Below are 24,877 nucleotides of genomic sequence, written 5' to 3' on the forward strand. Positions count from 1 at the left end.
CGGCAACCATTTACCTTTCAAGCACCAAAGCCTGGTGAACATTATAAATGTTAAATGCTGTGCACAGTAAAAGAATTGCTTGCAACCAGTGATCTTGGAGGAATGAGAAGTGAGATTGGACTGCGAACCAAAGAACTTTTCTGAACTTAAATACACATTACACACACGCGCGCTTAGAATTAGAAGGGGGTTAAGTTAAAGTTTGATTCTATTTTCATGTTTAAAGATAATTAAAAGTAAGTTCTGGTCGCCTAATTATAGGAAGGATATAAACAGAGTGGAGAGAGTGCAGAGAAGGTTTATCAGAATGTTACCTGGGTTTAAGCATCTAGAGTATAGGGAGAGATTGGACAGATTAGGTCTTTATTCTTTGGAGCGTAGAAGGTTGAGAGGGGATTTGATAGAAGTATTTAAGATTATGAAAGGGATAGACAGAGTGGATGTGGATAGACTATTTCCATTAAGAGGAGGAAAGATTAAAACAAGAGGACATGAGTTAAGAATTAAGGGGCAGAGGTTTAGAGGTAACATGAGGGGGAACTTCTTTACTCAGAGAGTGGTAGCCGTGTGGAATGATCTTCCGGGAGAAATAGTGGCGGCGGAGTCAATTGTATTATTTAAGAAAAGGTTGGACAGGTATATGGATGAGAAGAAGATGGAGGGTTATGGGCATTGTGCAGGGAGGTGGGGCTAGAAAGGGGTGTTTGGTTCGGTGCGGACTAGGAGGGCCTAATGGCCTGTTTCCGTGCTGTAATTATGTTATTATTTTATTTATGTTTAAATAACTATTTGTCTTGGTGAATATCTATTGCTGCTGGGTTTTAGGGTCTTCTGGGCTTGTAACACTTCCAAAACTTACAACATAATGTATTCTTGGAAAACCTCCAGCCACATAAATTTCTTCTTCCTAACACCTCTTGAAAAGAAGGAAGATTGACTTTTTTGACTAATAATTTCAATTTTAAATTATTCATTCCGCATTCCTTTTTCAGAGACCTGTGCCATTTCACAGGACTCTCTTTCCATTTCCTGGAACAATCTGAGTTTTCTAGTAGAGTCATACAGAATAAATTATAAAATCTGCATACCAAACCAATAATGATGACTTTTCACAACATAAGCAAAATACAAATTTACAGATCACAATTGGTGTTATAGCTGAGATCTGTCTACAATGACTAAGAGATGGTGAAGACAACCCTCACCTGACATATCTGGATCTATTGTGGTTTATAAAAACATGAACTTGTTTATTGAAATGGGGCTGAAGTGTTCTTACTAGAACATGAGAAAAATCAAAGCAAACCAGAACTGCTCAAGCTGTAACAAGCCCATTCTTCACAGGAAATATTTGCACCTGAGGGCTCTTATTTCACTAATACAAGTCCACAGGTATGAACTTGGCTGGACTACTGTGCTAAATCTTCTTTCTTTATAAACATGATTACTAAAAATAGGACATGTTGCAAATCAGGAACCTTCCTTTAGAAATACTCTGCATAATATTTCGAATCTCAGAAAACTCAATTGAATTTAAAAAGTAGGCCATAAGACCCTCAAACTTGCCCATTGTGGTGACTCGTCCATACAACAGGCGAACCAGCTCACAGAGATGTGGGCAAGTCTGTGGCAGATCTGACTGTGAGAGCTCTGGGTGCAGGGCAAACCCACAGCCTAGCAGATGATGTCATAAAGGTGCTGGGAGTTGCAAGCATCATCGGGTTTTGAGGGATTTAAATGCCTGTGAGTGTTCTATTAGTCAGTTGTTTCAACTCACTTTCGACTGTGTGCTTTTGTCACTCCCTGCATGCCTAGTGCGACTACATTGATGATCCCAACAGTCCAATTGGCATTTGGATCCAACAATGACCGACCCAAGCACGCAGAATGCAGTTTCACTGAAACTGCTGACTTCCTGGACCTCACAGCCACAGGTCTGGTTTGAACAGGCTGAGGCCCAATTCCAGGTCAGGCAAATCGTCTCAGATGCCACAAAGTACTAGTATGTGGTCACTTCACTCGACAAGGAAACAGCAGGTCACATCATCGACTTCCTACTCCAGCCACCAGTTGTGGACAGGTATGAAACAATCAAGGTGCTCCTGATCCGTACTTTTGGCCTCTCCCACTGTCAGCGCTCAGCACGGTTGCTCCACATGGACGGCCTAGGTGACCGCATGCCATCTGCCTTAATGAATGAGATGCTGGCACTAGCAGATGGCCATAAGCCACAATTACTGTTTGATATCACTAACGACGATTTCAATGACCCATGCAAAGTAGCGGCCCATGCAGATATCCTGTGGCACACCAAGCAGCATGGCAGGGTCTCCATCAACCAAGTTTCTGCGTCACGCCCTAAGTCCCGGGCCTTCCCCACACCACCAACAAAGCCGATGATGCCCACAGCAGGGAGCGACCCCATTTCAGACCGTTGGTGTTTGTACCACCAAAAGTGGGGTTCAGGAGTCCACCATTGCCATTTTCTGGGAAAAGCCAGGGCTGGCCGTTGCTAATAGCTACGGCGGCTGGCCACTGTGATAGCCACCTTTACTTATGGGACTGACACTCAGTCGAAAGTTCCTTGTAGACACAGCAGTGGAGGTTAGCTTCCCCTCACCCCCCCACCTCGAGCCATACCTGCATCAGAATTCAGGACTGGTGCTCACCACTGCCAACAACAGCAGTATTTGCACATATGGCACGCGAACCATCCCACTACAATTCGGTTCCAACCGTTTCATCTGGTCGCTTACACTGACAGCAGCGTCGCAGCCTTTATTGGGCTCAGATTGCCTCTGGGCACACTGCTTGCTAGTCGACCTCAAGGGATGACACTTAATGAATGCCCAGACCTTCTCGCTTCAAAGCTAAGTTACCTGCCCCACACCTGGACTCTGTGACTTTGTCAGGTAACAAACTTGCCAGAGTACTAGTGGAGTTCCCAACCATTATTAAGCCACAGTTCTCCATAGATGCCCCTAAGCATGTGTACAGCAGCGCATTCCCACTCGAGGACCACTGTTACATGCCCAGGCTCCTGTCCAACAAACTCCACCTTGCCAAGGAGGAGTTCAGGAAAATGGAGGAGATGAGGATCGTCCAGCGCTCAGAAGCCCATGGGCCTCTCCGCTGCACATGGTGACCAAGTTGACTGGGGGATGGAGTCCATGCGACAACCTCAATAACACTACCATGGCCAACCGGTACCCAGTGCCCCACATTTAGGACTTTACAGCCAATTTGCATGGGGCACACTTCTTCTCCAAGGTCGACCTGGTCCGTGGGTATCACCAGATTCCTATTCATCCCAGTGATGTCCGCAAGGCAGACCTCACCACCCCATTTTCCTTATTTGAGTTACTGCAGATGCCTTTTGGACTCAAGAACCCAGTACACACCTACCAGCGGCTCATTGACTCCCTTGGATTGGATTTCATGTTCATCTACTTAGATCATATCCTGATAGCCAGCTGCTCGCACTGAGCATTTAACGCACCTGTGCCCACTCTGCTGCCGCCTGAGTGAATACGGCCTGGCCAGCAACCCCACGGTGCCAGTTCAAGATAGATTTCCTTGGGCACCGCATCCACTGGCATGGAGCGGTTTCTTTGCCGGCAAAAGTCAAGGCTATACACCAGTTTGCTAGGCCCAGTACAGTCAAGGGCCTATAGGAGTTTGAGGGCATGATCAACTTTTACCACCGATTCTACCGTCAGCCCCCAAATCAAGCAACCCCTGTTCAGCCTGATGTCTGGCAAGGCCAAGGAAATCAACTGGGACACAAGTCAGCAGGACATCCTTCCAAATGCCACCCTCCTAGTACACCAGCGGGTGGATGTGCCCACAGCTCTCACAGTTGACATTTCCAACTTAGCAGTTGGTGGCATGCTAGAACAACTAATTGAGGGTCAGTGGAAACCACTTGCATTCTTCAGCTGGCACCTCTGACCCCTGGAGCTGAAATACAGTGCCTTCAACACAGAGCTGCTAGCCCTCTACCTCACTACCCGGCACTTCGGTATTTCTTGGAGGGGCGGGAGTTCACAGTCTTCACAGACCACAAGACCCTCACTTTCACATTGGCCAAAGTGTCCGATCCATGGTCGGCATGACAGCAATGCCACCTGTCAGACATCTCGGAATATACCACCACCGTCAAACATGTCTCCAGAAAAAACAAAGTCGTGGCCGACACACTGTCTTGCACCTCCATCCACTCAGTGCATTCCCTGTCCCCAGAATTGGACAATGCGGTGCTCGCCGAGGCACAGCAGCTGGATAAAGAAATCCCAGCCTACCGTACCGCAGTCTTGGGCCTGGAACATGAGGATATCCCCATCAGCCCAACAGGCATCCAGTTGCTCTCTGACGTGTCCACTGGCCAACCTCGGCCCATCATTCCAACTGGTTGAAGACGTCACATTTTCGATGCACTACATGGTCAAGCACTAGGCCAGGACATGCATACATTGCCAGACCTCCAAAGTCCAAAGGCACATGAAAGCCCCCCCTCAACCCTTACAGCCGACACACAGGAAGTTTGAGCATGTCCATGTGGACATTATTGGTCCACTGCTGCTCCCCCAGGGGGCAAGGGACCTGTTCAACATGGTCGATATGTTCACCATATGGCCAGAAGCCGTGTTACTCGCTGGCACATCCATGGAGCCAACATCACCTCAGACAAGGGGTGGTCACAATTCACATCCAGCCTATGGTCAGCGCTGACTCAGATACTTGGGATCCAAATGCACCACACCACGGCCTACCATCCACAGTTCAACAGCCTGGTAGAGCATTTCCACCAGCACCTGAAAGTGGACGAGTTCCTATGGGTGCTTCTTGGTATGCGTGCGGCTCCCAAAGAAGACTTAGCCAAGGTGACCCACTGATGGTTCAGGGCACAGTGCTAGCGGCCAGTGGGCACAGAGGAGACACCAGCGGCATTGCTCACAATAGCTCCTGACCCAAACTCATGCTATGGGCCAACACTTTCCTTTGTCCCCAAGAACCTCCAGGTCTGCAGGGGCACATTCCAGCATCCGCACGAGGGCCCATACATGCTAGTGTATCTGAATGGAAGCACATGCATCTGTGATGTGAGCAGCCATGAAGAGACCTTCACCATTGACTACCTCAAACCAGCAGACCTAGACCTGGAGCACCATGTGACTGTGCCACCCCCACGCTGACAAAGTCAGCCACCAAACGGACTAAGGAGGTATTGGCCATGGACTCCACACCTCCTAAAGCCGGTTCAGGGTTGGGGGTTGGGGGGGGTTTCATGTCATGGCTCGCCCAAGCAAGAGGCAAATTGGCTGATGGAGTCTCGGGCATGTCCGCGGCAGATCTGACTGTGAGGGCTCCGGGTGCAGGGCAAGGCCACAGCTTAGCCACTGATGTCATAAAGGTCGCAGACGTTGCAAGTATCATCAGATTCCAAAGAATTTAAACACATGCAAGAGTCCTATTAAAGTCAGTTGGTTCAACTCACTTTCAACTCTGTGTGGTTCTTTCTCTCACTGCGTGTCTAGTGCGACTACACCATTTTCATTTTAATCCTATAGTTCTGTACCTCAAAAATGTTTCTCTGCTTTTGCTTTATTTTATTTGATATCCATAATAAACAATAATTGGTAGACTCAAATACTGAAAATTTTCACATCCCTTAGATGTCAAGATCCAATGTTCTTCATATTTTACAAAAATTTGCTTCCTCCATTTCAGTACTCGTAGCTCAAATACATTTAAGAATTTGATGTGGAATTATTGAAATGAGACGCTATTTGTTCTTCATGCCATTACCAGTTCTCACTTAGATTCGGGCGCCTGCCCACATTTTGTCCATACCTTGATCCCTGAAGCTTTGGTTATGTATCTTTATCTTTGCTTTAGAAAGTATACTGTTTGACCTGATGAGTTTCTCCAACATTGTGCATTTACTTCAACTATGGTGTCTACAGACTTTTGTGTTTAACTTTTGTAGTAATTACACCTCAGATCTCCAAATTTTTACACTTAAAACTGGAGCATTTAGTTCATACAAGTATGTAATCTTTTATCCAAAATTCTGAAAATTGAAAACCTACATAAACCAAATCTTTTTTCCATGGATGTCGTCCACACACCAAAGTTTGCATTTGGTGCCAAACATAACCCAAGGTGACCCACATTCAACTCACGCTTGAATATCCCATATTGGCAATTAGTGGACCCTAGGGAATTCTTACTTTATAGGTGCCAGTGGAAAAACGGAGTTCAGCACTTCCGATTCGCGAAATATGGATGCCCAATTCGTCGTAGATGGCCCAACACTAGAATACCCCTGTCCAGTGTTGCCGCAACCCTCATTTCACACCCTCCCCCCATCCAACGCTGCAACAAACCCCCTCCCCCCCACCCCACCCCTGTCCAGCATTCGAATCAGGAGCTCAGATGGGCGGTAGGTTGGAGCAATAGACAATAGACAATAGGAGCTGGAGTAGGCCATTTGGCCCGTCAGGCCAGCACTGCCATTTTAGATCATGGCTGATCATTACCATCAGTACCCCTTTCCAGCCTTATCCCCATAACCCTTAACTCCGTTACCCACAAGAGTCTTACCTAACTCTCTCTTGAACATAGTCAGCGAATCCGCCTCTACCACCCTCTGTGGCAGAGCATTCCACAGATTCACACTTCTCTGGGTAAAAAAATGCTTTCTCATCTCCGTCCTAAAGGGCCTACCCTGTATTCTTAAACTATGCCCTCTAGTCCTCGTCTCCCCCATCATTGGGAACAAGTAATCAGACTTCACCTTGTCTATCCCCCTGATGATTTTGTATACCTCAATCATGTCCCCCCTCATCCTTCTAAACTCCAATGGATACAAGTCCAGTTTTTCTAGCCTTGCTGCATATGACAACCCTGCCATCCCTGGAACTAACCTTGTAAATCTGCGCTGCACACCCTCTATAGCTAGTATGTCCTTCCTCAAGTTTGGAGACCAGAACTGGACGCAATACTCCAGGTGGCGTCTCACCAGGGCCCTGTATAACTGCAGAAGGGCGTCTCTGTTCCTATACTCCAATCCCCTCTTTATGAAAGCCAACATTCCATTTGCCTTCTTCACAGCTTTCTGAACCTGCATGCTAGCCTTCAGTGACCGGTGAACAAGTACACGCAGATCCATTTGCACTTCCCCACTCCCTAGCTTGTCTCCATTTAAATAATACTCAGCTTTCCTATTACTTCCCCCAAAATGAATAACCTCACATTTGTTCACATTGAAATTCATCTTCCATTTAGCCGCCCACTCCTCCAGCCTGTCCAAGTCCCTCTGCATTTTCCTTACATCCTCCTCACACCGCCACCCAGTTTAGTGTCATCTGCAAATTTGCTCATGTTATTTATAATCCCCTCATCCAAATCATTAACATAAATTACAAACAACTGAGGACCCAACACCGATCCCTGAGGCACTCCACTCGTCACATCCTGCCATTCTGAAAAAGACCCATTTACTCCAACCCTTTGTTTCCTATCTCTTAACCAATTTCCTATCCATGTCAGCACCTTACCTCCACTACCATGCTCCCTGATCTTGCCCACTAGACTCCCGTGCGGTACCTTATCAAAGGCCTTCTGGAAGTCCAAATACACCACATCCACTGGCTCTCCCGAGTCCACCCTCTTTGTCACATCCTCAAAAAATTCCAGAAGGTTAGTCAAGCATGACTTACCCTTAAGGAATCCATGCTGACTAGCCCTTATACTATTATTACTGACTAAGTGTTCTGCTATTTCTCCTTTTATGATGGACTCCAATATCTTCCCCACCACTGATGTCAGGCTAACCGGTCTATAATTTCCCGTTTTCTCCCTCCCTCCTTTCTTAAAAAGCGGCACCACATCAGCCACTCTCCAATCCTCAGGGACCTCCCCGGAATCTATGGAACTTTGGAAAATGTCGACCAGTGCCTCCACAATTTCCATAGCCACCTCTTTAAGCACCCTAGGTGCTCACTCAGGTGTTCGGGTGGGCAGGCAGCCAGGGCATCAGGAGTTCAGATAGGTGGGCAGCCAGGATGTCAGGGGCCAGATGGGCAGACGTCCAGAGCGAGGATCTGTAACTGGGAACTCTGATGGGCAGGCTGCCGGGGCATCAGGAGCTCTGGTGGGTGGACAGCTGGGGCGAGGATCCTCTGAAGGGGTGCAGGAGCTCCAGTAGGCAGGCAGCCAGGGTGGCGTGAACTACAGTTGGTGGACTGCAAGATGTGGTCTGCTGTTAGGGCATCAGGTCAGATGGCCGCTGCAAACATCCCCCTTCCAGCGTCGTTGCAACCACCCACGTCCAGTACCTCTGCCGCAACCACCTCACCTCCCCACTTTCCAGAGATACTTCTAGTTGCAGTGTGTCTTTGTTTTTATGTGAATCTGAAATCAGCGCAATTACTTAACATACCGCCATTACTAATATTCCATTATCTGAAAATGTTCGAATTCCTGAAAGTGTCTGGACCCAAGGGTTTCGGATAAAAGATTCTGTACCATATAAGCTTTTATTCTTTCTCCTATCATTTTACTTTCTGCACGTTTTTTTTTCTCTCTATTTCACGGGTCTAGTCTACATCTTCTCACAGTCATTTGCCATCTTGTTAGCTTAATGCATTCAAGATTCATACCGTTTGCAAACTTCCATCCTTTGAACTACTTCTCTGCATAAAAATAAACTTCTATGAATTATTTGACTTTTTTTTACTAAATTTACATGACTACACAAATAGTTTTGAAAACCAATAAATTCAGAAAATGCTGTAACCACTTTGTAAGTTAGTCAGCAAAAGTGGAGAGAAATAAAATTGTCCTTTCAAAATGGTCCTTCACCACTTGACTTTATTTCTATTTTCTGTTCTTATTTCAGATTTCCAGCAATGGCAGCTTATTTGATCTACATATGAAATGATCAGGGAGCCTCATCTCCACCACCACACCCATTTTTCACAGAGGAGTAAAACATGAAAGTCTGAAGTAAAAACACATTGCTGGAGAAAACAGCAGGTCATGCAGCAAACTTTATACAGTAAAGATAAAGATACAAAATTAACGTTTAGGGCTTGAACACTTCATCAAGGCATGAGCAAAATGTAGACAGGTACCTGAATAAAATAGTGGAGGGGAGGGCAGAGGGAGGAGCATAGGCAATAGGAGGATAACGGAGGGAGAGCACAACAGTAAGTGAGGGGGTGGAGTGATGGCTCTAAACGGAGAGGGAAGAGGTAAATAGCTGGAGGAAAGGAGACGGAGGGAGAGAGAGAGAGCAGGGAGTGGTCTAGCAGAAACCAGAGTCGAGGTTAATGCCATCCTGGTTTATCTCTTGTCTGTGGGCCTGTGCTCTATCCCCTGCCCCTCCCCAGCATTTTATTCAGGAACCTATCTACATTTTGCTCATACCTTGATGAAGGGCTCAAGCCAAAACATTGATTATGTATTTTTAGCTTTACTATATAAAATGCGCTGTTTGACCTGCTGAGGACACTGTACTTTTCCCAGAAAACCTGCCCATTTCCCTTGTCCCTTATAAGCAACCAAACTGTCCTTCCAGATGAAGTAAGCAATTTGCTTGCATTTCTACCAATTTAGTGTACAGTATTCACTTCTCTTAATATGGACCTCTAAAATGGAGAATTTAAATGCAGATTAGGTGACCACAATGCATAACATGTTCATTCAATTTGTAAGGGTGCCTGGGCTTCCTGTCACTTCAAAGGGTTAAATGGCCTCATTTTGTGTCAAAGAAAAATAAATAGATGTTTCTCAGAAAGGAGAATGGAAGACAGCAGTGTTTTCCAATAACCAGGCTTTGGGCCACCACTATTGTTTTGATACACAAGTAACCTGGATATTGAAAATATGAAGTAAAATTTCAAAATCTGTGATGATACTAAACATGGAGGTGTGGCCGTGACGAAGAAGCCAGCAGATTGCAACTGGGCATGGACAGCCTCACAGAAATAGCAAATTGAATTTAATATAGAGAAACACAATGTGATGCATCTTGGCAAAAGTGACAGAATGGTAAAATTCACCAAATAGCACTATTTTAAAGAATGTGCAGGAATAGAGGGACCCAGAAGTTTTATGCATTATTAAAACAGGCATGTTAGGTTGAGAGCATAATTATCGAAGCACAAAAGGTATTGGACATCTCAATAGGAAAGATGTAAAGATCTTTGAGAGGATGCGCAGGAGATTTAACAGAATGGTCCAAGGGAGGTTTTTAACCATGAGGTTAAATAGGAGAAACTTTTTTTTTCCTCTCTTTGGAGCAAAGGAGATCTGATTGAAGTGAACAAGATAATGATAAACTCAGCTGCAGCAAAGAAAATCTGTTTTCAGCAGATAGAGTACATAAACTAAGTTAATATTCTGGACAAATGGGGATGGTGCAAAAAAGTTTTTTAAAATCTCAGCAACTTAAAATGAACTGGAAGCCATTGTTCATAAGGGTAGTGGAAAATGCTATGATTCTGAAAGCAACTGAATGTAGAAGATAAACGTGCAGGACTCTTTATATGTTATGTTCATTTTTTCCACGGTTTTTGTATTTTATTCTTTCAAATGTCTTTAAAACAAAGGCAATAATGTGAACAACTTTAAATGAGGCAATATCAATAAAATTGATTTCTGAAGAAATGATATATATGAGGACAAAGGCATGCTCCAAGCAGACACAATTTTCCCATATTTAATAAAATTTGATGTGTTTGAGTGAGGGAGGGATAAACATCTCTCATGTTTCCCCCACACCTTGATGAATGGCTCATCAAGCCCGAAATGGTGCCAAAGGCTTCACCTTTGCTACATAAAGGCACTGTTTGACTGGCTGAGTTTCTCCAGCATTTGCGTGTTTTTTCACTTAACCGCGGTGTCAACAGAATCCTTTGTTTTACCCCCAACCCAAGGTCAAAGTGAGAGACAGAAAAAAGAGGGCACTTCATTTAATGTTGCTTAAAATTTAATTAAAAAATACACACACAGCTGAATTCCAAATCAAAGTAATTTTCATGAAAAAAACACAGCTGTATTATGAAAGCAAATGATTACCTCATTTGTGTGCCAGGCAGCAAAACTTAATATTATTTGCCCAAACGATGAGACAGATTCTAATTTTTAACCTGTATAATTAAGAGAAAGGGAATGAGCAAAAAGGTGGTACAGAATGGAAAGAATTTTTTGACATACCCAGAACTACTGTCTACCCATGGTCCATTGGGAAGAAGTGTTCTCTGCTCTCCTTTATGCTTCTGAACTTGCATACTGACAGCAGACATCTCAAGTCAACCAAGTATGCAAAACCTAACCATGCACTTGAATCCACATGTATTTGGCACTACCTCTCTCTTCTACATAGAAACTAAGAAGTGATCGCCATTCTATCTCTTGTAAGGTAAAAACATCATGAGATGGGACCGGAGAAGGAGTCACCCAGTACTAAGGAGTAACAGAATGCAGATGTGACCTTGTACACTCAAGATAAGCTTTGCACTAACAAGAATGATGTGCAGCAGACTAACAGAGAAGGATAGCAACAGTTTATTCATTGGACAATGTAATGGTATGATCATTTACTAAGTACGTATCCTGAGGTATAAAAAAACACCACTTGCTGATAACGGCAGAATGCATTCTCCGACTAACATGGTTAGTCGCAAGTGTTACAATCCGGTAATAAAGAACAAAGAACCCTGATTTCGACTCAGTCTGGTGTTTGTCTCACTCATTCATGAACAAAGCAGACCTAACACTCTCATTACAATTGTTGGAACTACAAACATTATTGAGGTCATTGAAATTGTCTTTGTTAACAACCATCACATGATACATGATCCTCCACCAATATGCCTCTTCTGCAACACATTGCAGAAAGGTCCAGGGCAAGACACAGGAAAATGTGGATCACATCTTGGGAGAAACATTTCAGCAAAGACTGACATTGAACATGAAATTCACCACGATTATAAATGTATCAACATAACTGGATCAGTGAGGAAAAGGATTTTTTTGAAATCAGGACTTCAATTTTAAAAGTTTTGAGGTTTGACCTCCTACATGTTTTTGAGACCTGGATTACCTATAGCAGGCATCTAAAGGCACTGGAGAAAAAAAAACACCATTGCTGTCTCCACAAAATTCTCCAAATGTCAGTATCCTCTTCCAGGCCAAATCCCCAGGGCTGAACCCTTGGTTCCACTCAATCAATTAGATGGGGGAAGCAGCACTGTTTGCTAAACACCAAACTCCAAAATAAGTGCACTATTGCCAGGCTCTTATGGAAAGAGATTATCAGGCAGCAGAGGAAAAGACGGAAGAAAATGCTCCAACCCTCTGAAGAAATATTAACATCATCCCCACGGATTCCTGGTAATCTCTGCCTAAGGCCAAAGTAGCCAAGGAGCATTCAGGATGGCACTGAGAATCTCAAGGCTTTGCAATGGGGGAACACAGAGATTCAATGTAAGTGACAAACAGATCAGACCACCTCACAAACTATCCATCCACCAGCTCCATCTGTGGAATAAGCAGTGGTTTCATTAGCCATCTCAGAATCCACAAAAGAGGAGTTCAAGCAAGTCACACTAGATCTTGAGTAGAAAAGAGCCATAAAATGTATGATCCTTTTACCACCTTGCTTGATTGCAAAAAGAGCAAGGTAATTAATTTTACAACTCCGTTCAATTACCCTCAAGCCAATTCTCTCAAACAAATTTATATTGAATACTATTATACACATTACCAAATTACCACTTCCCATGGGCAGTGAGAACATCGAAAGACGAAATTTACTGCTCACACTAACCCTCCAAGATTCTCACTAGTACAAAACAATATTTATTTATTTGTTTGTTTGTAGAGATAAAATACTTGTCCTGCGTATGCATTGTTTGTCTGTATGTGTCAAGTCTGCTTGTGTGATGGCATGTTTTGCACCGAGGACCAGAGGCCGCTGTTTCGTCAGGTTGTACTTGTACAATCATATGTCAATAAACTTGACTCAAATTGAAATTCATTCAACATTCTGACATCTGATCTGCCTGCACCAAAATATTAAATGGCCCACTTTTGGTAGCTTGACTTATTTTGGTAAAAGGAGAATTAATCACTTAAACAACAAAAGTAACCTCAACTTGTGTTTAATCAAATTGTATTGAATAAAACAGAACACTCCCTCAGGATAACACCAGATAATTATCTTGAGTGGGATTTAGAGCCAGTTTCCAAGAAATAAATACTTAATTGAAGTACTCCACAATTATAGAATTAAAAAACTTCTGCAAAATTCATCGAAATCCTAAATGATAAAGAGAACAATATATTAATTTCAGCTTATTTCAATTGTGGCATGATTGTAATTTCAGTGCCAGCTGCAGAACAAAAATACATCTGCATCAGAGGTACAATGAAATTGCAGTAAAATAGAGTCCTGACTCTTCAAACTGAAGATATCACATAACTGGGCAGCTGTTGGTCACAACATAAAGTCATAACATTATATTTGAACCAGTCTCCGTAATGATCCATCTTCACCTGAGACATACATTGCTTTGGAAAAGAGAAATATTAAGCTTCCAACTAATTCATAAAAATATCATCTAGAATCAATAGGCCCTTTCATACAGTCGAAAAAAACAGAGTGTAAAGGCGGACATTCTCCACCCTTACATTGGGAGACTTACCTCCATGAATGCTCCCTGGCCGGCTCCAAGGCGCCGACTGCAATCCCTCTCAGTGGTGAGGCACTGCACTCCACCAGCCTACATGAATGTACTGCCACTGCAAGCAGCTGGCTAGGGGTGGGCTGATGACTTTGTGGTGACATCATCAGCCCGCGACCCATCTCACTCACCCCCTCAGAGCAGGGGCTGTCAGGGCAAGGGAGGCCGATGGCCATCGAGGGTAGCCGGTGCAGGCAGTGACAGCCCCGCCGGCCACTCCAGCACCTCACTGGGGCTGCTTGTCAGCGCCAGTGGCTTAATACTCGGCAGAGTGATTATGGGTAAGGAAGATGACCATTGCTCTGCCGTGTATTTATCATGGGCGGCACCACAGCAACAGTCACTCCACCTACAGCAGCTCTGGACAATGCACCGAGGCACTGTTCTACACTACAACAGCTCTGGAGCACACTTTTAAGGCTGCTCCATGAACAGGTAAGTTTAAAATTTTTATCAAAGCAGAGGCCCAGGGCAATGATTCAGCATGTTGCGTCTGTGCCAGCAATTTAAAATAGCTGTCTAACCTTTTGTTTAAAACATACAGAACGCTAACAGGCCTTTTCAACCCATGAGGCCGTGCCGCCCAATTACACCCAATTGACCTGCAATCGCCGGTACTTTTTTTGAACGGTGGGAGGAAACCAGAGCACCCAAAGGAAGCACATGCAGACACAGGTAGAACATATAAACTCCTTGCAGACTGTGCAGGATTCGAACCCCAGTCCCAAATGCTAGTATTGTAACAGCGTTGCACTAACCGCTTCACTAAACATGCCACCCTTAGTAACATTCCTTAGTTTTCTCTTGTGTACAATTGTCTTTTCAAGTTATGAAATAATCTATTTCTAATGTTACAGAGTTGTGTTGTGTATTGGCCTATGTGTTGTGTGGTTTTATGTTAAAAAGTGAGTTTGCCTTAGAGAGCCAAGGTGAAGGTGGACTGCTGAGAGAGTAGGAGACGGACTGAGCATGTGCAGAAAATGGTCTGAAAATTTGTGGAGTGGAAGGAGGCCCAGAGCATGAGTCATGGTTTGGAGGACAGTTCAGAATGTTGGGATTTCAAAAAGGATGAATATTCTGAAGGCAGCCAGAAGGATCCGGTCCAAGCCAGTTATCCCTCTCTCTGCAAGCAACACAAGACAACTTAGAATTTTGTGCTTGCTCTCTCTCTCTCTCTCAAAGATCTTTTGGCTTCAGTTTACCAAACAAACTGAATTTTGTTTATGATCTTTGCTTCAGTTGAGATCGAAATTTTGTGAGTCTTGTGTGTTTTGTGTTTGTTTTGTGTCTAAGTTTTTCTGTGGGCTGGTTGGAAGTATAACTTAGACTTTACTTACATATGTTATATTTAGGCTGGGGAATTTATTAGTTTTACACTGTTATAGAGATTTGCATAGTAACCAGTAGGCATTGTTATAAAAGGGGGGATTTTGAATTAGAGTTTGAAGGTGAATTTTTGTTAATAAAGTAATTGTTCATCTTTACCACTGTGTGATATGCCTTCTTTGTGGTTGTTGGTTTGATCTTGTAACATAATTTGGGGACATCGTCCGGGATCAAACCAATTTGGAAGCAATTGATTTGTGCTTAGTTATCAGACGTCTGAGTTTGACTCAACCTCCAGCTTGAAATTAAAAATATACGGTGAGTGTATAAATCACCAGAAGAAAACCCAGCAACTATGAATATTGACCAGTTCATAGCGAACCCTTCAGTGGTTAATTTAAAAATGGTTAAAAAGTCAAAACTGATGGTTATAGTTGGCAAGTTAAAACTTCTTATAGTAAGAACTGGGATGAAAAAAAAGGGAAATTGCCCGAAAGATTGTTAAGCACTATGGAGGAAAGGGCGCATTTCAAGATGCTGCATTAGAACAGTTTCCAAAGGAGAAAACTTCAGAGGAAGTAAAGTTGGCTTTGAGAAAACTAGAGATAAAGGAAAAAAGAATGCAGGCAGGCAGAAATGGAGGAAAGGGCAGCCGCAAGGGAGGAGAGAGAGAAAGAACAGAAGCATGAGCTAGAACTAGCTAAATTAAAGCTGACCCTAACGCAAAGAGAGGGAAAAGCCCAAAACCCACATGCTGGTCAGGAGGAGAGGTTTCTGGTCAGTAGAAAAGTGAGGTTAGTTCCTCCATTTGAGGAAGCTGAAATAGATTGCTATTTTCAGCATTTTGAGAAAGTAGCTGTAAATTTAAAATGGCCACCAGACCAGTGGTCACTCCTGCTACAAAGCCCAACAGGTGTATTCGTGTCTCACGGTTCAACAAGCAGCTGATTATGAATTTGTAAAGCAGGCTATACTCCGATCTTATAAACTAGTCCCAGAGGCTTACAGACAAAAGTTCAGGAGTTTAAAAAAATCTTGCCTGGATTTTGCTTATAGGAAGGTTGTGTGTTTTGATCGGTGGTGTGCCGCAATGAAAGTAGAAAATCACTTTGATTTATTGAGGGAAATCATTCTGATTGAGGAGATTAAAAATTGTGTTCCTGACGATATTCAAGTGTACTTGGCAGAGAAAAATATAAAAACTTGGCAAGAATTGGCTAAATTCGCAGAGGAACATGCTTTAGCCCACGAGTCAAGTGGACACTAGGGAAAACCTTTCAAAGCAATTCTGCTGGTAATCCAAGTAGAGTAGAAAGAAAATCTAGAAGTGAGGTTAAAGGAAGTGAGGAAGAGAAATGGGTGAAGGAAAATTTTTCGAGTGATATTTGCCCCTATTGTAAGAAGCCAGGGCACATAATAGCAAATTGTCCTGTACTGAAAAGGAAGAAAGAGAAAGGGGTGGTACCAACTGCCTGAGTTCAGAGTGAGAAAGTTAGGGATATTTTTAAACCATTCATGGATGAAGGTTTCATTTCGGTTAAAAAAGGATCCAATCAAGTGCCTGTTAAAATCCTGTGGGATACTGGAGCAGCCAAATCACTTGAATTAAGTAATGTTTTGAATTTTGGTGAGGAGACTAATACTGGAGATGTGAAGCATAGAATAGTGATGAAATCAGACTTAGTTAATGGCCTGGTTACGATATAACCATATAACCACTTACAGCACAGAACAGGCCAGTTCGGCCCTACTAGTCCATGCCATAACAAATCCCCACCCTCCTAGTCCCACTGACCAGCACCCGGTCCATACCCCTCCAGTCCTCTCCTATCCATGCAACTATCTAGACTTTCCTTAAATGTAACCAATGATCCCGCCTTGACCACGTCTGTCGGAAGCTCATTCCGCATCCCCACCACCCTTTGCGTAAAGAAATTTCCCCTCATGTTCCCCTTATAATTTTCCCCCTTCAATCTTAAACCATGCCCTCTAGTTTAAATCTCCCCCACTCTTAATTGAAAAAGCCTATCCACGTTTACTCTGTCTGTCCCTTTTAAAATCTTAAACACCTCTATCAAGTCCCCTCTCAATCTTCTACGTTCCAGAGAAAAAAGCCCCAGTCTGCACAACCTTTCCCTCTAACTCAAACCTTGAAATCCTGTCAACATTCTCGTGAACCTTCTCTGCACTCTCTCTATTTTGTTTATATCTTTCCTATAATTTGATGACCAAAACTGTACACAGTACTCCAAATTTGGCCTCACCAATGCCTTGTACAATTTCATCATAACCTCACTACTCTTGAATTCAATACTCCGATTTATGAAGGCCAACATTCCAAATGCCTTCTTCACCACACCATCTACCTGAGTATCACCCTTGAGGGTACTATTTACCACAACTCCTATATCCCTTTGTTGCTCTGCACATCTCAATAGCCTACCATTTAATGCATATGACCTATTTAGATTTGCCTTTCCAAAATCTAACACCTCACATTTATCTGTATTAAATTCCATCAGCCATTTCTCAGCCCACACCTCCAGCCTTCCTAAATCACCTTTTAATTACGGTAATCTTCCTCACTGTCCACAACACCACCAATCTTTGTATCATCCGCAAACTTGCTTATCCAATTCTCCACCCCGACTTCCAGATCGTTAATATATATAACAAACAATAGTGGACTGAGGACCGATCCCTGAGGAACTCCACTAGTCACTGGCCTCCAATTGGACAAACAATTTTCTACCACTACTCTCTGACACCTCCCATCCAACCATTGCTGAATCCATTTCAATACCTCCTCATTTATACCTAATGCCTCCACTTTTTTTCCTAACCTCCTGTGGGGAACTTTGTCAAAAGCTTTCCCTTCATCAACCATTTTTGTAACCCTCCTCAAAACACTCAATCAGGTTTGTCAAGCATGATCTACCCCTGACAAAACCATGCTGATTACTCCCGAGCAATCCCTGTACCTCCAAATAACTGTAAATACCATCCCTCAGAACACTTTCCATCAACGCCCACCAAAGACATCAGACTCACGGGCCTATAATTCCCAGGTTTACATTTAGACCCTAATGGCACCACATGCGCCACCCTCCAATCCTTTGGCACTACCCCCGTGGCCAGTGACATCCTAAATATCTCTGTTAATGGCCGCACTATCTGTCCACTAGCCTCCCTGAGTGTCCTTGGGAATATTTTGTCCGGTCCCGGAGATTTATCCACCTTTATCTTTTTCAACACAGCCATCACTACCTCCTCAGTTATCCTTATATGCTTCATTACCTCCCCACTATTTTTCTTTACCTCAACTGGTTCAATATTTTTTTCCCTAGTGAATACCGAGGCAAAGAAATCATTCAAAATTTCCCCCATTTCCTCTGACTTCTCACTCAGCCTACCCTCACTATCTACAAGGGGTCCAATTTTATCCCTCACTAATCTTTTACTTTTAATGTACTTATAGAAACCCTTTGGATTTATTTTTACTCTGTCTGCCAAAGCCTCTTTGTGCCTTTTTTTGGCTGTTCTAATTTCTTTCTTAAGATTCCTTCTACATTCCTTGTAGTCCTCCTTCAAATTGTCAGCTCCCTGTTCTTTATACCTCTTGTACACCTCCCTTTTTCTCCTAACCAAATCTCCAATATTCCTCGAAAACCAAGCCTCCCTATGACTGCCAGCTTTTCCTTTGATCCTCCCTGGGACATATCTGTACCCTCAAAATTTCTTTTTTGAATATCCTCCATTTTTCATTTACACCCTCACTTGAAAATATCCTGTCCCACTCAATACTCCCCAAATCCCTTCTTATTCCTTCGAAATTTGCTCTTCTCCAATCCAGAACCTCAACTTTAGGCCCCTCCTTGCTCTTCCCTAAAACTACCTTAAAACTAACAGAATTATGATCACTAGACCCAATTGGATCTCCAACATTAATGTCTGATACCTGGCCTAGCTCGTTCCCTAACAGAAGATCCAGTATTACACTGTCCCGAGTCGGTTCTTCTACTAAAATGATTCAGAAAACAATCTTGAACACATTTAACAAACTCTAGCCCATCCAGCCCTCTAACTGTATGGGTATCCCAATCAATGTGAGGGAAGTTAAAATCTCCCATGATCACTACCTTATGATTCTCACACATATACGTTATCTCTCTACACATTTGTTCCTCTAGTTTTCTTGACCCATTTGGTGGTCTGTAATACACCCCTATTAGCACTCTCATGCCTTCTTCACCCCTCAATTCCACCCAAACAGCCTCACTGGATGATCCCTCCAGACCATCTTGCCACCTCACGGCAGTAATGTCCTCCCTAACAAGCAGAGCAACTCCTCCCCCTTTTTTACCCCCTGATCTATCACATCTAAAACAAATGTATCCTGGAACGTTAAGTTGCCAGTCCTGCCCCTCTTGTAGCCAGGTCTCACTAACTGCCACAATGTCGTGACCCCAAGTATCTGTCCATGCTCTAAGCTCGTCTACCTTGTTCACTATGCTTCTTGCATTAAAATATATGCAATTCAGAGAATGACCCTCACATACATTCTCTTTTCTACCTTCTACCCTAATCTCCATCCTACCTTTGTTATCGTTTTTATTCTTATCTAGGTGGCCATGCTCCCTTGACTCTGCCCTCACACTCTGTTCCCCAACCCCCGGCCAAACTAGATAGGGATAAGATGAAGTTTGCCGGTGGATGGAGTTTCTCTTTTGTTAGGAAATGATTTAGCAGAGGGTAAAGTCATACCTGCGGTGAAACTCACAAGTAAGCCATTGGTTTATGAGTCTGAAAAGGATTTGGAAATCTACCCTGTTACTAGAGCCATGTCTAGAAAAAAGGTAGAGGTAGAAAAAGTCTGTGATGATCCTATAGTGGAGGCAAGCATTGAGGACAAACCAAAGGATCCAGCTTTGCGTTGTCAAGAGAAGAATTAATAGCCAGACAAAAGCATGATCCTGATCTTGCTGGGATAAGAGATAAGATTTCTGTCTAACCAGGAAATTGAAACTGTGCCAGTAGGTTATTTTGTTCAAGATGGAATATTGATGAGAAAGTGGAAACCACAAGTGATCCCTGCCAGTGAAAACTGGGTGGTAGTAAGGCAAGTTGTAATTCCCAAAATTTACAGGAATGAAATATTAAAGTTGGTTGATAGTACACCTTTGGGAGGTCATATTGGAGTGAAGAAGATGGTAGAAAAGATAAGGAAACAGTTTTATTGGCCAAAATTAAGAAAGGATGTTGTGAATTTTTGTAGAACTTGTCACACTTGTCAACTGGTGGGCAAGCCTAATCATAGACCACTAGTGGCACCTTTGCAACCCATCCCTGGTTTCAGGAAGCCCTTCTCAAAAGTGATAGTGAATTGTGTTGGCCCATTCCAAAAAGCAAAGGAGGAAATGAATATTTGTTAACACTCATGTGCACAGCTTCAAGGTTTCCAGAGACTATTCCCCTGAGAAACATTAAAGCAAAGACGATTGTGAAGGCGATGCTAAAATTTTTCACACTGCTTGGCCTACCAAGGGAAATTCAATTGGACCAAAGGAGTAATTTTATATCTGGAATATTTCAACATGTAGTGTATGAATTGGGAGCCTATCATCCTGAAAGTCAAGCGTCCTTGGAAAGGTTCCATTTAACTGTGAAAAATATGATGAGGGCTTATTGTGTGGAAAATAAAAAGAATTGGGATGAAGGAATCCATTTGTTATTGTTTGCTGTTAGAGAGGCAACTCATGAGTCTCTTGGCTTTAGTCCATTTGAGTTGGAGTTTGGTCATGAAGTCAGGGGTCCATTACTATTGTTGAAGGAACAGTGGATACATAATGATATACAATGAAATCTGTTGGATTATGTTTTCAAATTTAAAAACAGATTACATCAGGCTTGTGAGATGGCAAGGAAAAATTTTAAAACTGCTCAGGGAAAAATGAAAATTTGGTATGATCAAAAAGCAAAAATTAGGGACATTAAACCTGGTGTCAAAGTATTGGTTTTGTTTCCAATGCAGTCAAACCCTTTGAGAGCTCAGTTTTCAGGATCATGTAAGGTGAAATCAAAAATTAACCAGGTCACCTGAGTTATTGAGACACCTGATCATCGAAGAGAGACACAGGTCTATCACATGAACATGCTTAAACCTTACTTTGAGAAAATGACTGAGGAGGAGACTAGGATTCCAACCAAGGTACTAGTTATGGAGGAAAGTAAGGAGGAGATAAGTTTTGTGTAAGGTCATGGAGCACAGAAAGTGATAAGCCCCAGGCTGGAAAATTCTATAGCTTTTCAAAACTTAAGACACCAAGTTAATGCATTTGACTGCATCACAAAGGGAAGAAATGAAGATATTACTTATGAAATTTAAGAATATATTCCCAGATGTTCCAAGAAGAATTACTGTGGCTTGTCATGATGTGGAGGTCAGTGATGCTAAGCAGCATCCTTACCGAGTTAATCAGAAAAAGAGCAGATTGTTGGATCAAGAGGTGGATTATATGCTCAAAAATGACATCATCCGAAAATCAAGTTCAAACTGGAGTTCACCCTATGTTCTGATGCCTAAACCAGATAGCTCAATTGGGTTTTGTACAGATTATCGAAAGGTAAACATGGTGACAAAGACTGATGCGTTCCCTATCCCCAAAATAGATTATTGTATAGATAAGGTGGGGAATGCTAAGTTTCTTACAAAGATTAATCTCTTAAAAGGATACTGGTGTGTTCCTTTGACAGAGAAAGGCAGGGAGATTTCTGCATTTGTTACACCTTCAGGATTGAATGAGTATAATGTTATGCCTTTCAGAATGAAAAATGCACCTGGCACATTTCAGAGAATAATTAATGCAGTAATTCAGGGTTTAGAACACACAGGAGCCTATATCAATTATTTAGTAATTAGTATGGATACATGGGAAGAACACTTGCTTGAATTAGAGCAGTTATTTCAGAGACTGGTGGCAGCACACCTCATAGTGAATTTGCACAAGAGTGAGTTTGGACATGCCACTAATTTATCTGGGTTACGTGGTAGAACAGGGACAGGTGGCACCGGTTGGAGCGAAAGTTTTGGCTATCACTGTGTTCCCTACCCTGGTGATAAGAAAGCTCTTCGGAGATTTCTAGGTATGAATGGCTACTATTGTAGATTTTGTAAAAACTTTGCAGAAATTGCACTCCCATTATCAAAACTACTTGGAAAGAAAGAAAAATTTATCTGGTTAGATGCATGCCAGGAAGCGTTTCTGAAGTTAAAGGCCATTTTATGCCATCAGCCTGTGCTTTTATCCCATAACTTTGAAAAGCCATTCTTTTTAGCCATGGACACCAGTAATAAAGCAGTTGGTGCTGTGCTGTTACAGAAGAAGGATGGTGATGGAATAGTACTTCTCAAAAAAGTTTAACGACCATCAACGAAATTACTCGACCATTGGGAAGGAGTTATTAGGGCTTGTTTTAGCGTTGCAACATTTTGATGTGTATATTTGTACTGCTCAAAAACAATTAATAATATATACTGATCATAATCCATTAGTTTTTCTGTCTAAAATGAAAAATAATAAGTTATTGAATTGGAGCTTCATTGGAGCGCTTTCATCCCTAACGTCGAAGTACTCGAGATGGCAGAGGTCGACAGCATCGAGTCCACGCTACTGAAGATCCAGCTGCGCTGGGTGGGTCGCGTCTCCAGAATGGAGGACCATCGCCTTCCCAAGATCGTGTTATATGGCGAGCTCTCCACTGGCCACCGTGACAGAGGTGCATCAAAGAAGAGGTACAAGGACTGCCTAAAGAAATCTCTTGGTGCCTGCCACATTGACCACCGCCAGTGGGCTGATATCGCCTCAAACCGTGCATCTTGGCGCCTCACAGTTTGGCGGGCAGCAACCTCCTTTGAAGAAGACCGCAGAGCCCACCTCACTGACAAAAGGCAAAGGAGGAAAAACCCAACACCCAACCCCAAACAAACAATTTTCCCCTGCAACCGCTGTAACCGTGTCTGCCTGTCCGGCATTGGACTTGTCAGCCACAAACGAGCCTGCAGCTGACGTGGACATTTTACCCCCTCCATAAATCTTCGCCCGTGAGGCTAAGCCAAAGAAAAGAAAGAATTGGAGCTTACAAGAGTATGATTTAATTATTACACACATAAAGGGGATGGATAATGTAATAGCAGATTGTTTATCAAGATGTTAATCTGGGTAGATATGAATCGAATCACACACATAAAAAAAATTGAGTGTTTATTTTATTTTATTTATGTAAAATATTTCCATTAAATGTAAAAAATTTGTTCTTGTGGACCAAATTTTTAATTTGTTCTGGGTTGTGTATTGGCCCATGTGTTGTGTGGTTTTATGTTAAAAAGTGACAGTTTGCCTTAGAGAGCCAAGGTGAAGGTGGATTGCTGAGAGAGTGGGAGATGGACTGAGCATGTGCAGAAAATGATCTGAAAATTTCTGAACTTGGGCGATAAACCACCACTGGGTGGTGCTGTGGAGTGGAAGGAGGCCCAGAGCATGAGGCATGGTCTGGAGGACAGTTTAGAATGTTGGGATTTCAAAAAGGATGAACATTCCGAGGGCAGCCAGAAGGATCCGGTCCAAGCCAGTGGTTCCTCTCTCTGCAAGCAATACAAGACAACTTCGAATTTTGCGCTCTCTCTCTCTCAAAGATCTTTTGGCTTCAGTTTACCAAACAAACTGAATTTTGTTTATGATCTTTGCTTCGGTTGAGATCGAAGTTTTGTGAGTCTTGTGTGTTTTGTGTTTGTTTTGTGTCTAAGTTTTTCTGTGGGCTGGTTGGAAGTATAACTTAGACTTTAATTACATATGTTATATTTAGGCTGGGGAATTTATTAGTTTTACACTGTTACAGAGATTTGCATAGTAACCAGTGGGCATTGATTATAAAAGGGGGGATTTTTGAATTAAAGTTTGAAGGTGAATTAAAGTAATTGTTCATCTTTACCCCTGTGTGATATGCCTTCTTTGTGGTTACTGGTTTGATCTTGTAACACTACTAACCTTTCTTGGGTACATTCTAGATCTTTTGTCTGGTGAAATTTCTTCTCAGTTGTCTTTGCCATTCTCAGTTGCCACGTAAAATAGTTTGACTATACTTAAATAATAAGGTATTCTGATCTTTTGAGCATTTCTATTATATCTCTCTGCTCTATGGATAACAATCAAGTTTATCTAATCTTCTCCTGATTATTTGAATAATAATTGTAACCGATGTAGCTTCGTTGTGGCTTCAACTTCCTTCTGGTGGACAATATCATATTTAGTACTTCAGCTGAGGCCTAACTGTATAAAAATGTTGGAAGACAAATTGTTTTCATTCATATTAATTGTCCTTATGTGCAAAATTAAGCTTCTACTCTATTACATTTTTGCTTGACCTGCATGTTTTGAAGCTCGTTATTTAAGACAATGATAAATCAAAATTTTAAGTTACAATGGAAGAAGCACAAAACAAGTAGAAGTACTATTCAGCAAAAGTGAAATTATTCTTAAGACTCAAGATTTGTCTTTCTTCACAGGTGAATAAAGCAAAATGGAAGAAATATGAACTAGTTCAAACAAAATTAAGTAAAATATTCATTTTTTCAGGGGGAAATAAAGACTATAATTCAGAAATTATGATAGTAATTTTCTTTCAGAATTTTTACCAAATCAATTAAAATACAATATGGATTTCTACACTGCTGGATTATCTTGGATAAGACATTAGTACAAAATCTATTTTTAAAACAGCAGGTTGTTTCTGTGTTT

The 24,877-nt window shown here is 42.4% G+C and overlaps 1 protein-coding gene and 1 long non-coding RNA gene across 4 annotated transcripts in view; one reads left to right on the top strand and one right to left on the bottom strand.

Moving 5' to 3' along the window:
- Nucleotides 1–24,877, bottom strand: part of mnat1 (MNAT1 component of CDK activating kinase) — a 124,604-nt gene that overhangs the window by 15,132 nt on the left and 84,595 nt on the right. The window lies entirely within an intron of this gene.
- On the top strand, nucleotides 1,735–5,496 carry LOC138753371 (uncharacterized). Its single transcript, XR_011351140.1, has 2 exons — nucleotides 1,735–2,080; nucleotides 3,370–5,496. It is a non-coding gene; the product is annotated as an uncharacterized lncRNA (long non-coding RNA).

The sequence above is a fragment of the Narcine bancroftii genome, chromosome 2, assembly GCF_036971445.1.
Source record: "Narcine bancroftii isolate sNarBan1 chromosome 2, sNarBan1.hap1, whole genome shotgun sequence".
NCBI lineage: Eukaryota > Metazoa > Chordata > Chondrichthyes > Torpediniformes > Narcinidae > Narcine > Narcine bancroftii.